Source organism: Cucumis melo, chromosome 4, assembly GCF_025177605.1.
Source record: "Cucumis melo cultivar AY chromosome 4, USDA_Cmelo_AY_1.0, whole genome shotgun sequence".
Taxonomy (NCBI): Eukaryota; Viridiplantae; Streptophyta; class Magnoliopsida; order Cucurbitales; family Cucurbitaceae; genus Cucumis; species Cucumis melo.
In genome coordinates this window covers 16,500,260-16,510,512 of record NC_066860.1, presented here as the reverse complement: position 1 = coordinate 16,510,512, position 10,253 = coordinate 16,500,260, and positions in this window count along the sequence as shown.

The following is a 10,253-nucleotide window of genomic DNA, read 5'->3' as shown; positions in this document are numbered from 1 at the left end:
CATTTCAGCTGAGGCGGTAGCAGACTGAGGCTTTTCTTCTTTTAACATGATATTTCTATAGGGAATATGAAAAGAGTAAGTAGAATTCGAATTCCGCTCGATCTTTTCAATCCTCTTAGTAGGACTGGGAAAGCTATCACCTATCTTAGGGTAAGATCAATTGGAAATAGCCTCATCCCTTATGGAAGAGGGAGCATAAGATGGGCAAAGGATCATTCGATCTTGCTACCTTGGAACTCCTTCTTAGGAACATCTTAATAAAGGAAGATTCATTGAGGTGAAGCCTCAAAGAAAAAGAATTTAAGAAGCTTAACTGCAGAAAAAGTCTCGAGCGAAGTCTTGTGTAAGGAGAGAAAATTTGCAAATTCAATAGATCTATGATCAACTCCACTGCTTGGATCTTCTTGATGGTCAAGGTTCCACTACGAAGAGATAGGATGCTTATAACTTTCGGAGACTGAGAGAGCTTTGACCCTACGTTTTAGCTTTTGGTTAAGACCCCACTACATGATGCTTGCTCATCCAAGATCATTTCGTAGGAGACAGGCGTCCAGAGATCACCTTTGACATTTACGAATAGGATTAGCTAGCTAGGGATGCTTCTAGGGAAGAGGGCGCTTTCAACTTTTCTCTCTTCTTAGCCCACTACGTGATTGAGAAATATCCTATATGAGTGAATAGAGAGTGATCGATCCTACCCCGCCTCATCCTCACGCTCTAGGGATGAATGAAAGTTCAAGGTAAATGTCAAGATTTGACCTCGTAAAGACAATAAAGGGAAGGGATGGGTTCCTCACCTTCATAAACTCAGTCGAGCTGTTGTGCTCCATCTCTGAATATTCGATGTACTGGTTTGGACGACCTCTTTAATGGGTTTCTTCTTCTCAAATTCTTTGAACCGAGTGCTTTGCACGTGAAAATAAGACCAACATTAAACCCCATAGAAGGTGAAGGAGGATCAGGGCTTGAGTTGGGATACGATAAAGAGAAAAAAAATTTCTTTTAGTCATTCAAGAGAGAAGATGAAGGATCCAACCACTAAAGCAAAAAAAGGTTCAAATAGATTTCATCCGTGGGCGGTGGAATATTGGCTCTCTCTTTCAGGTCTAGGGAGGGTGGGCAGCTATTTAATCTCTTTCCTTGGGTATGAATCCTTGTACCTGGTTTGAGATCTTTTATCTCATTAATTCATGAGAAAAGAACGAATTCTTATTCCCTATAAACTATGAAATGAATTAACTAGAATAACTCCATAATCCCCTTGAGTCAGTAGCCAGCAGGTATTCTATTTACAGAATCACTTTTACGTCCCACTTGGATTGGGCGAGTCTTTATCATTTGATTGAAAAACCTCTTCTCGGACCAAGAAAATCATCTCGAGGCACGTTTTCGGAATGAACTACATCGAGATAGACCCAAGAGAGGGAGTTGCCCCCTATGGAGGTAGTTCTTTTTCTTCTCCTTGCTTTCCTTGAATAATTGCAGGATTTCTTGCTTATCTTCGCTCGATCGATAATCTTATGGATTGATTTATTCCCAAGAACTCTTCTCTTCAAACCCCAGATGCTTTCCCTATTTCATCATCACCTTACATCCTCCTCACATTCAAAGAAGCAGAAGAAAGATTCTAAAAAGGTTGAAGAGGGTTTGGGTAGGGCGAATTATTAAAGACCCGAACTCAGCTCGCATGCAATTTCCCCTGTTTTTTTGGCATTTGGAATGAAGAAAGGGATCGATCGGGTATGCTCATAAGGTATTTTCCAAATATCCTTAAGAACTTCTCTCGAGACCTCTTATAACCGACACCTAAATATGAGATCCACTATTTTCTTAGATTTGACTGTATAGTAGGCAGTCGTTTCTAACCTCTGACTATCGAGATGACACCTATCCATCTTGATCAGCCTATGGATATCGAAAGAAAACTTATAAAAGATCATTCAAAGAGCAAGAGCATGAAATTATGGATAAACAAGTCCTCCAGACGGGTCAAGACGATGGAGCGACAGCCTAAGAATCGAATATCATTCAAATGCTTTTCTATTATTGAAAGTCAATGGAAGTCCTACTATGTCCTCCGTCAAATCATATAATTCATCAAAAAAAAAAGATAGAGATCAAGCATCATTATGATTCATGCACACTTAGTCTTCCATTTGATATCCTTAGAGAAAGCTAAATGATAGAAGGCTTAGTGTTGATCCATGAATAATGACCAAAATCCCATGACTCGAGTAGAGGAAGAGCGAGAGAGAGAGTGATATCAGATTGAGCCTCAAATAGGTAAGAAGTTAGGATCCTAGGTAGCGGTCTTTATAGACTTTACTGAGTTTATGAGTAAGGTAAGATCAAAATTCATACTTTAAGTAGTATTCAACTCCATGAGAATAGAATGAACTCCATTCTCATGTAGCGGTAGTAGTGGATCTTTCTCTCGTGGAGTGAATTCCGAAAGAGCATTTCTCATAATGCCAGAATCAGACCTTTCCCACTCTTCAGAGATATGAACTGGAGTAAACTACTCTCCTGCTTTCCTCTTGAAGCCTAGGCTTTCTCTTTCTTCCCCAATCTGGTTGGTCGAGTGAGAGCTAACATGTCTGTCTTTTAGGTGCTTGAGGGTTCCCTCTCTCTCCTTCATCTGAACTTTGATATCGATCCTTCAATTCCTCCACTGAGATTCTTGTTCGAGCATATTGGAAATGGATACGAAGACCCAATCCTTTCCCTATCAAAACTCTGACGATTAGTCTACCCTATCTGATTCGTACCTTTATATAGTAGGAATAAAGAAAGACAAGGAAGGAGCTCAAACTCGAAAGATCTAATCCTAGATCTCATGACTCTAGATATCCCCTTTTAGACAATCCCTATCATGCCTATTTACGGGGAAAAGAGAATGCAAACTAGTTGGTTCATTTCATGAATAATGAGTAGAAAAGGCAAGATATAAGAGAAAGAGAAATAGTCTAAATTGAAAGCTATAGCATAGGGTTAGTGGAATTGACTGGGTTCCACTTTGAGGGCTTCTCATTTGATCCTCTCCATCTTAGTTGAGCTCCTTCGCACCCTATTGTTTTGAGTCGAGTTATTTCACTTCTACCTAAAAATAATAAGGGATAATTCCTTTCGCTCTCAAATTCTTTGATCCTTATCTTTTTTAGCCGAGTTATTTCTGAAAAGAAAGGGCTCCTTTGATAATTCGGTCATTTTGCTTCTCCCCTCTTCTTACAGTCAAGTTATTTCATAATCTCTGGACAGGTTCGTATTCCATTTTATAAGTCCTTCATCCTTAGTTGCACTCCTTTCCAGTCGCTTCTCAAACATTTGTTCATTGATTCCTTTATTTTCAAGTCAGAAACTCCTTTTCATTTCTTATGTCTGTATGGTTTGCTACTTCAATCCGGGTATATTAGCCGATTCGACTCATTCATGGAACAAGTTCAAATCTAATGTTTCTTTTTTGCACTCCTGTCTTAACCCTTGTTCATTGATTCAGTCTCATCTTAAATTCTTTAAGCCTTCAAATGGAGGAAAAGCAAAACCTGAATTCATTATCTACGCGTAAAGTAAAGCTCTCTTGATAAGAAATTGAGTGGAAGGGCTCGACCATTCGCCTCTTTGGTCTGGAGCTTCTTGGCCGGATGTAACTAACTAAGATGAGGACCTGATTACCCTCTTTTTTATGGACACCGATTTGGAAGTGTGATCATTGAGTACGTGTCATCGACCAAGGCTTATAGCAAGGCTTTGAATTGGGATTGGATTCTTCCAATCATCTAAGTCAAAGTTCATAGAGTGAAATCCTTTTATAGACATGAGCATTCAACTGCATACCTAAGAACACTCGTTTATCCTTCAATCGCCTCATTTACAACAACGGAGGGTGCATCCTCTACTAATGCCCTGTCAAAGATTCTTGCCTCTTCCGTAAGATCAACGGATGAGACTGTGACAACAACAATAAAAGAAAGAAGAGCTTCAACTGAAAGAATGACCAGAAGAAGTTCATATGGATAAAAATAAGGACTAAGGATCAAAGAATTTGAGAGGAGTTGAGAGGTCTGAAGGTTGTAAAATAACTCGACTGTAAGGCTCCGTTAGGAGATTCAAGCGAAGTCTTAATCCCTTCACTATTTGAAGGAGCCCTTTCTTTTTAGAAATAAATCAACTCAAAATGATAGGGTTCGAAGAAACTTGACTGATAAGGAGTTAATGAACAAGGACGATTGAAAAAGTTCTTAGAAGGAGTGCATTATTCAATAACTTAACTCAAAATAAAGGAGAGGGGTGAAGCAAAAGTCCTTATCCCTTATTATGTTAATGAGTGCAACGAAAGAAATCCAACAATATCTAGTTCTTTGAAAGATCAAAATAAGAAAAGAGATTCAATCAAATTATATATTGAATTTCTCAAGATATCTCAATTTCTTTCTATCGGGAATAGTTTAATTTCTAGTTCATTCTTTATCTTCATGGATCAGAAAGAGACTAATTCAAGAGATCAAGGTCTCATTCCTTCTTCGATCTTTCATTCTGGTTTTCATTTCATTCTCAGAATCCTCTCACCCGTCATGTTCTTGTGATCGGAGCTAAAAAAGTGCGTCAAGAGAAGGAGACGATAACTAGGAGAATAGGACAAAGCAAAAAGGAGTAAGCTCGGTGCGCAGCAACTCGAAGATCAGCTGCTAACCTTCAGCGATTCTCCCTTCAGAGAGAGAGGAAGGATAAGAGGTCTTTCAGTTGGCCTTTCGTCGGGGCAAAGGATAAGAAGCAAAAGTCGGGGATGGAATTTTTGACTTATTCCACCTTGAAGTCTCAGTCTTTTTCTCATTCAAGGTTGAAGGTCTTACTGAAAAAGGGAAAGAAGTCACATGACGAAGATGAGTTGCGAGATCCCTTGCTAGAGAAAGACCGGATTGAGGGTCGGTGTGAAGCCAGCAAAGGAGTCATCTTTTCGTCTGAGCTGAAATCAGTCCATGCCATTTCTCAAGCATGAGAGGTTGAATCCCTCTATTATCGAATCGATAAGTAGTGGTAACTGACCGACCACTAAAAAAAGGACCAGAATCAAATCGAAGAAGAAAAGAAAGAAATCAAAATGAAAGAACTCGACTGGATCGAGGGAGTACTTTCTTCTTTCAAAGCTTTTTCCACCTCAGTAGTATGAAAGAAGTCAAAGACTGGATCAGCAGAATCAGACAGAGGTCAAATCTTTTCCTTTTCGAAGTAGATATATTAATGCACATAATGGTCATGGACGGATCGACTAAGATAGATAGGACAGGACAACGTTGGGATTGGAGCTGAGTCAACTTCTTGACTACAAACCCCTTTTTCTCTTTCAAGGATCAAAGCCTAGTCACTCGACCAGGAGCATACAGCTCGAAATAAAGACCAATCAGAATCAAAGATCCATACATGGTAAGGAAAAAGGATTGTGGAGATCTTCTAAGTATTCTCAAATAGGTAGCGAGAACTGTGAGTGCTAGAAAGTAGCTAGAGAGTAGGATCTGTCCCGAGGAGAAAGGACCGAAGTAGCCTATGTTCATTGACTTCTTTCCCTCTCTTTTATGAATCTCCAGACTAGAAGAAGAAACCGAGATAGGTTCTCAATCCTCCTTTCATAGTTAGCGAGACTTAAAAACAAAGGGTCAAAGCCCTCAATAAGAAAGGCAGAGGACCCCATAGTTAAGAGTCCTAAAAGAAACGTCCAAATGAGTTAGAAATCCATATGAACCTTCAAGGTGCGAAGCAGCTCGACTAAGAAGGTGCAAATGAACAAAGGTTAGAGAAGCGACTTCACAGGAGCAAAGAATTTACGAAAGGAGTCCAAGATTCAAGTTGAATCAATGAACAAGGACTTGACTGAAAGGAGAGAAGGATGACTCATGAATTTCACTAACATTTGAACCTGGACCTTTGTTTTTTATTCTACGTAGCTTTATTAGTCTGAAGGACTCGTTTTTTATTCCACTGATTTTATGGGACTGATTTTAACATATGAACTTTCTTCTTTTTCTTAGCTAAAATTCACTATTTGCTATGGGGTTAAAGTCAGAGAATCAAACGATCAGACGATAAGACGATATTGAATGCTCTGAATCGTCTTCCAAATCGTCTTCCTTTCAACGAGAGTGGGCTTTCTCTTAGTTCATGGTAGATCGCAGTAAATCATAGATCGGTATCGACTTTCACTCTTTTCTGAGCCAATCTCATTGGCCTTGAAGATAAATTTACGAGGGAAAAATGAAAAGCAAGGTGGAAGTGCGATCCCGTTCATTCTATCGAGAGGTCCGGTCTCTGGTTTTCCCTCTTTTCCCTTTTTGGTTGCATTTCTTCTTATTTATGCAATTAGTTGCTTTCGTAGGGAATAGAATCATCTTATCTTATCAACCCCACCCTATGTAGTATTCCTTTTTTTTCTGGGACAAGGATCTTCTAACGCTCAGAAGGAGCAGTATCGGCTTTCTCTCTTCTATTTATTATTTAGGAGATTCCCCTTTACTTAAGGGTCTCTAGGCCTCGAGTGGGCTTTGCTTTCTTTATCCCTTTATCATGTAGGGAATCTTCCCCCCTTAAGTAACTAAAGTCTTCTAGGTACTTTCCTTCAATCAAGGAAGTTGCCAATAGGCATCTCCTTTAAATTAATGAAAGTCAAGGCCTTTCGGCCAAAAGTCCTTCTCTTCTTCGAGATCGTAGATCATATAGGTACCTCCTTTAAATCAAGGAAGCTAAGATAGGCACTCAAAGAAAGGAAAATCAAGGGTAAAGGCCTTCTGGCCGAGAGTCATTCCCTTCTTCCCTAGATCCGAGGAAATGAGATTACAGATCTAATCGATGTCTTCCTTTCGATTGAAAGTCGTCTTTTCCTTTTCTCTTCCTTCTTTTCAACTTTGCTTTCTTTGAGATCAGAGATCGAATAGGGACCTCCTTTATCTTTTGGGGAAGTCTTCTTTAATTATGGAATGAATAAGAAAAGACCTCTGAGTTCGCGCTTCCTATGACACTATGCTACCTCTGGTCTGCTTTTTTCTGTCCCTTCTACTCCGCATCTTTCTTCCCTTTCTTCTTCTTTTTTCGCTTCTTCTTTGAATACATTCTCTTTCTCATATTAGTTAGCTTTGAAAGAACAACTAAAGCAAGGATATTTGTGAAGCTTGGTGTCCTTTGACTAATACTCTTTATACTGTGGCGGGCAAGTTATCCATTTCTTTGTGGGACCTATGGTTCTTTTAGGGTTTTCCAATTAAGGGGGATTTCTACAAGGAAAGCATCCCTTCCTTTAAGACGACAATTAAAGAGTTAACCTCTTTGCGAGATAAGACGAAGTACCTTCTGATAACATGTCAATACCTTTTTTAGGCATATTATTCAATAGTTTGTACGTAGAGGAATGATCGCACGACACTTCCAAGAATTCTATTAGCTCTTGGATTTCATTATGGTATCTTAAGTCCAGAAGTTATGATAAGCCAATCACATGGAAGCAAAAGAAGGCGTCACGCTCCAAATCTACTCAAAACCTTGATGGTTCGAAGATCCAATCTCAAGAATGGTCCTCCAGGGAGAACGTATTATTTGCATAACTTGGAATCAGGGACGATTTAAATGATGAAACATATTTAGTTGCCTTCTTATCTTGTTGGTTGTGTCTCTACATGTTTCTGTAGAAAGGATCATTATTCGCCCTGGAGTATTTCGGATTGCAAGCTTAATGGCTGATGGAGCTATCTGTAGTCTTGCAATCCCAATGTTGGCCAACATATATCATGGGCTAGGTTTGATAACCAAAGCCTCGAATATGATAGGACGCATGGACTTTCACATTTCCATGCATTACGTCCATGGTTGGTTAACGCATTATTTTAGTACACATTATCCACTTTTGACAAAAGTTTAAAAACCTAAGATGGCTAACTTTTACGATGAATACGGGTCTATTTATTTTTGAAAATATGAGGCACAAGAACTGATCCATAATGGTGCAAGAATTCAGTGGCACGCCAGCCTTCAAAACTTGAATAAACATGAACGCATAGTTGATACCCATGATTCATCATTTCTGTAGACTTCTTATTTCGTAAGCATGTGCTTCCGCTACTTGTCATCCCGCTGTGAAAATATTTGAATCATAACATCATACAGTTTGTATCGATTTGGACGATAGTTTGGTTTTTACCAAGATATCCCTAATGATATAGGGGGCATGTCACCTGCGATCACACTAGATAATATATTACATCAGTGGAGGATATGTACGAGGCGCAACACTTTATCTGAGTTATACTTGTCCACTCTTTCGTTAGAGCCTTGCAAGCATATGACCTATTTCAATGATAATAATTTGGTGAGGAGTGTCATTCCTCTCCCATCACAATCCAAATTATCCAAGAATTGAGGGAGCAACCTGTGTGATAAACAAGTTCGCTTGGTTGAGGCGATGGCTTCTACCCTCGAGGAGGAGGTAAAGGAGCATAAAGATGAGAGCAATTGCAGCAAAAGCGATCATCATTAAAAGAGACCCTTTGAAGAAAGTGAAGGTATCAAGTGATGATCTCGGCGGAAGGGGCTCAAGTGTTATAGGAATCCCTGATGTTCCACCACTGATTTCCACATTTTCCTTTCTCTTTTTTTTTTTCTGTTCATCTTTTTTGTGAGTGATTTATTCTTTATTTACTTCTACAATCACCTTTGAACAGTCATCTTAAAGGACTTATAGAGCTAGGTAATGATGAACCTTTGACAAGGTCTCATGCAATTGATTCAACCATTGAGGAAGTTGGTACCTCAAAGACTCCAGTCACTAAACCAATTGAATGGTCCTTACGTCTATCTGCTCTTCTCAAGGAGATTCGTCGAGGCAAGATGAAGTGACCAAAAAATACATTGAGAGTTCTCCAGCCAAAAGAGATGCTTGTTCTAAAGCACCTTTAGAGAATGTCAGATCGACACATACTCCTCTTAAGATTTTTGAGTTGCCTTTAGACACTTCTAAGAGAGAGACAACAGGACACCCTGAGCCTTCTCAGTGGATTGGTGAAAAGGTGGTTTCAAACTTCTTTCAGAAAACAGCCTTATGTATGTGGGAGGATATTCAAGACAAGATCATGCGGACTCCTTTTGAATATACCCCAAGACTTGGGCCAAAAATAGCAACGATTATCTCAGAGATTGTGAAGATTGATACAGACGGCTTGACTACTCTTGAAAAGTATCTAAATAGCTACCTTAAGAGGGTAGACAATTTTAACGATGTACAATTTTCATATTCTGCACAATTGTTGTCAATAGATAAAGCTCGTCAATTAAATGAGAAGACATCTGCCATCAAGGAAGCCTTAACTTTGATGGACCAACTACAAGGAGATGCAGAAGTCATTCAGGAGAGAGTCACACAGTTATCTTTAGAAAAGAAGAATATGGAGAGTAGACTTCAGAGCATAAATGTTGAGTCTGAACAAATGTTGATCTTATCTTGTGAGAAAATCGAGGTTATAGACAAGCAAGAACTAGAAGTTGCCAACCTCCAGGACGAAGTCAACACCCTTGAAAGCAACCCTACTATTACCGAAGAAGCCATTAAGGCCCTAGCTACGATTCCGAAGAGCAAAAAAGCTACATGTGAATAATTCAAGAACTTCAAGTGGAAACCTTGATTTTGCCCTCTTTGCCCCCCTTTTGTAACCCTTGTAAATGTAAGAGTTTTATTGAATGATAATGGAACTTTTTTTTATTATAGTGTGGCTGCTCTTGAATTTTATTTTTCATTGCTTACATATGAGATGACAATGAAACATAATTTTTTTTTATTTTATGTGTAATTGAACTTAAAGTGAACTTTAAGCTGTCTATGACCATTTTATAACATAGGGATCAAGTCATAACGTAGTTCAATGAAAATATTTTTTTTACATAACTACTACATTAAGCATAAAACTTCTTGAGAAATTTACCACTGATTAGGCAAATTTGTAATTTGTCTTGATCGATGATTTTGTATGCTCCATTCATGAAATCTTTTTTGACGATGTAAGGTCCATCCCATTTAAGTGTGAACTTATTCCCCCGTATGCCTTGTCGTGATGATAAATCTTCTTACTGCAAGCACTAAATCACCAACTTGAAATGATCGAGGCTTTACATGTTTGTCAAAAGCCTTAAAAATTCGTGCTTGATAACATTCAAGTGCTTGTTAAGCTTCTATTCTCTTTTCGTCAAGTGCTTCTAACTCTTAAAGACGTAATTTAGCATTG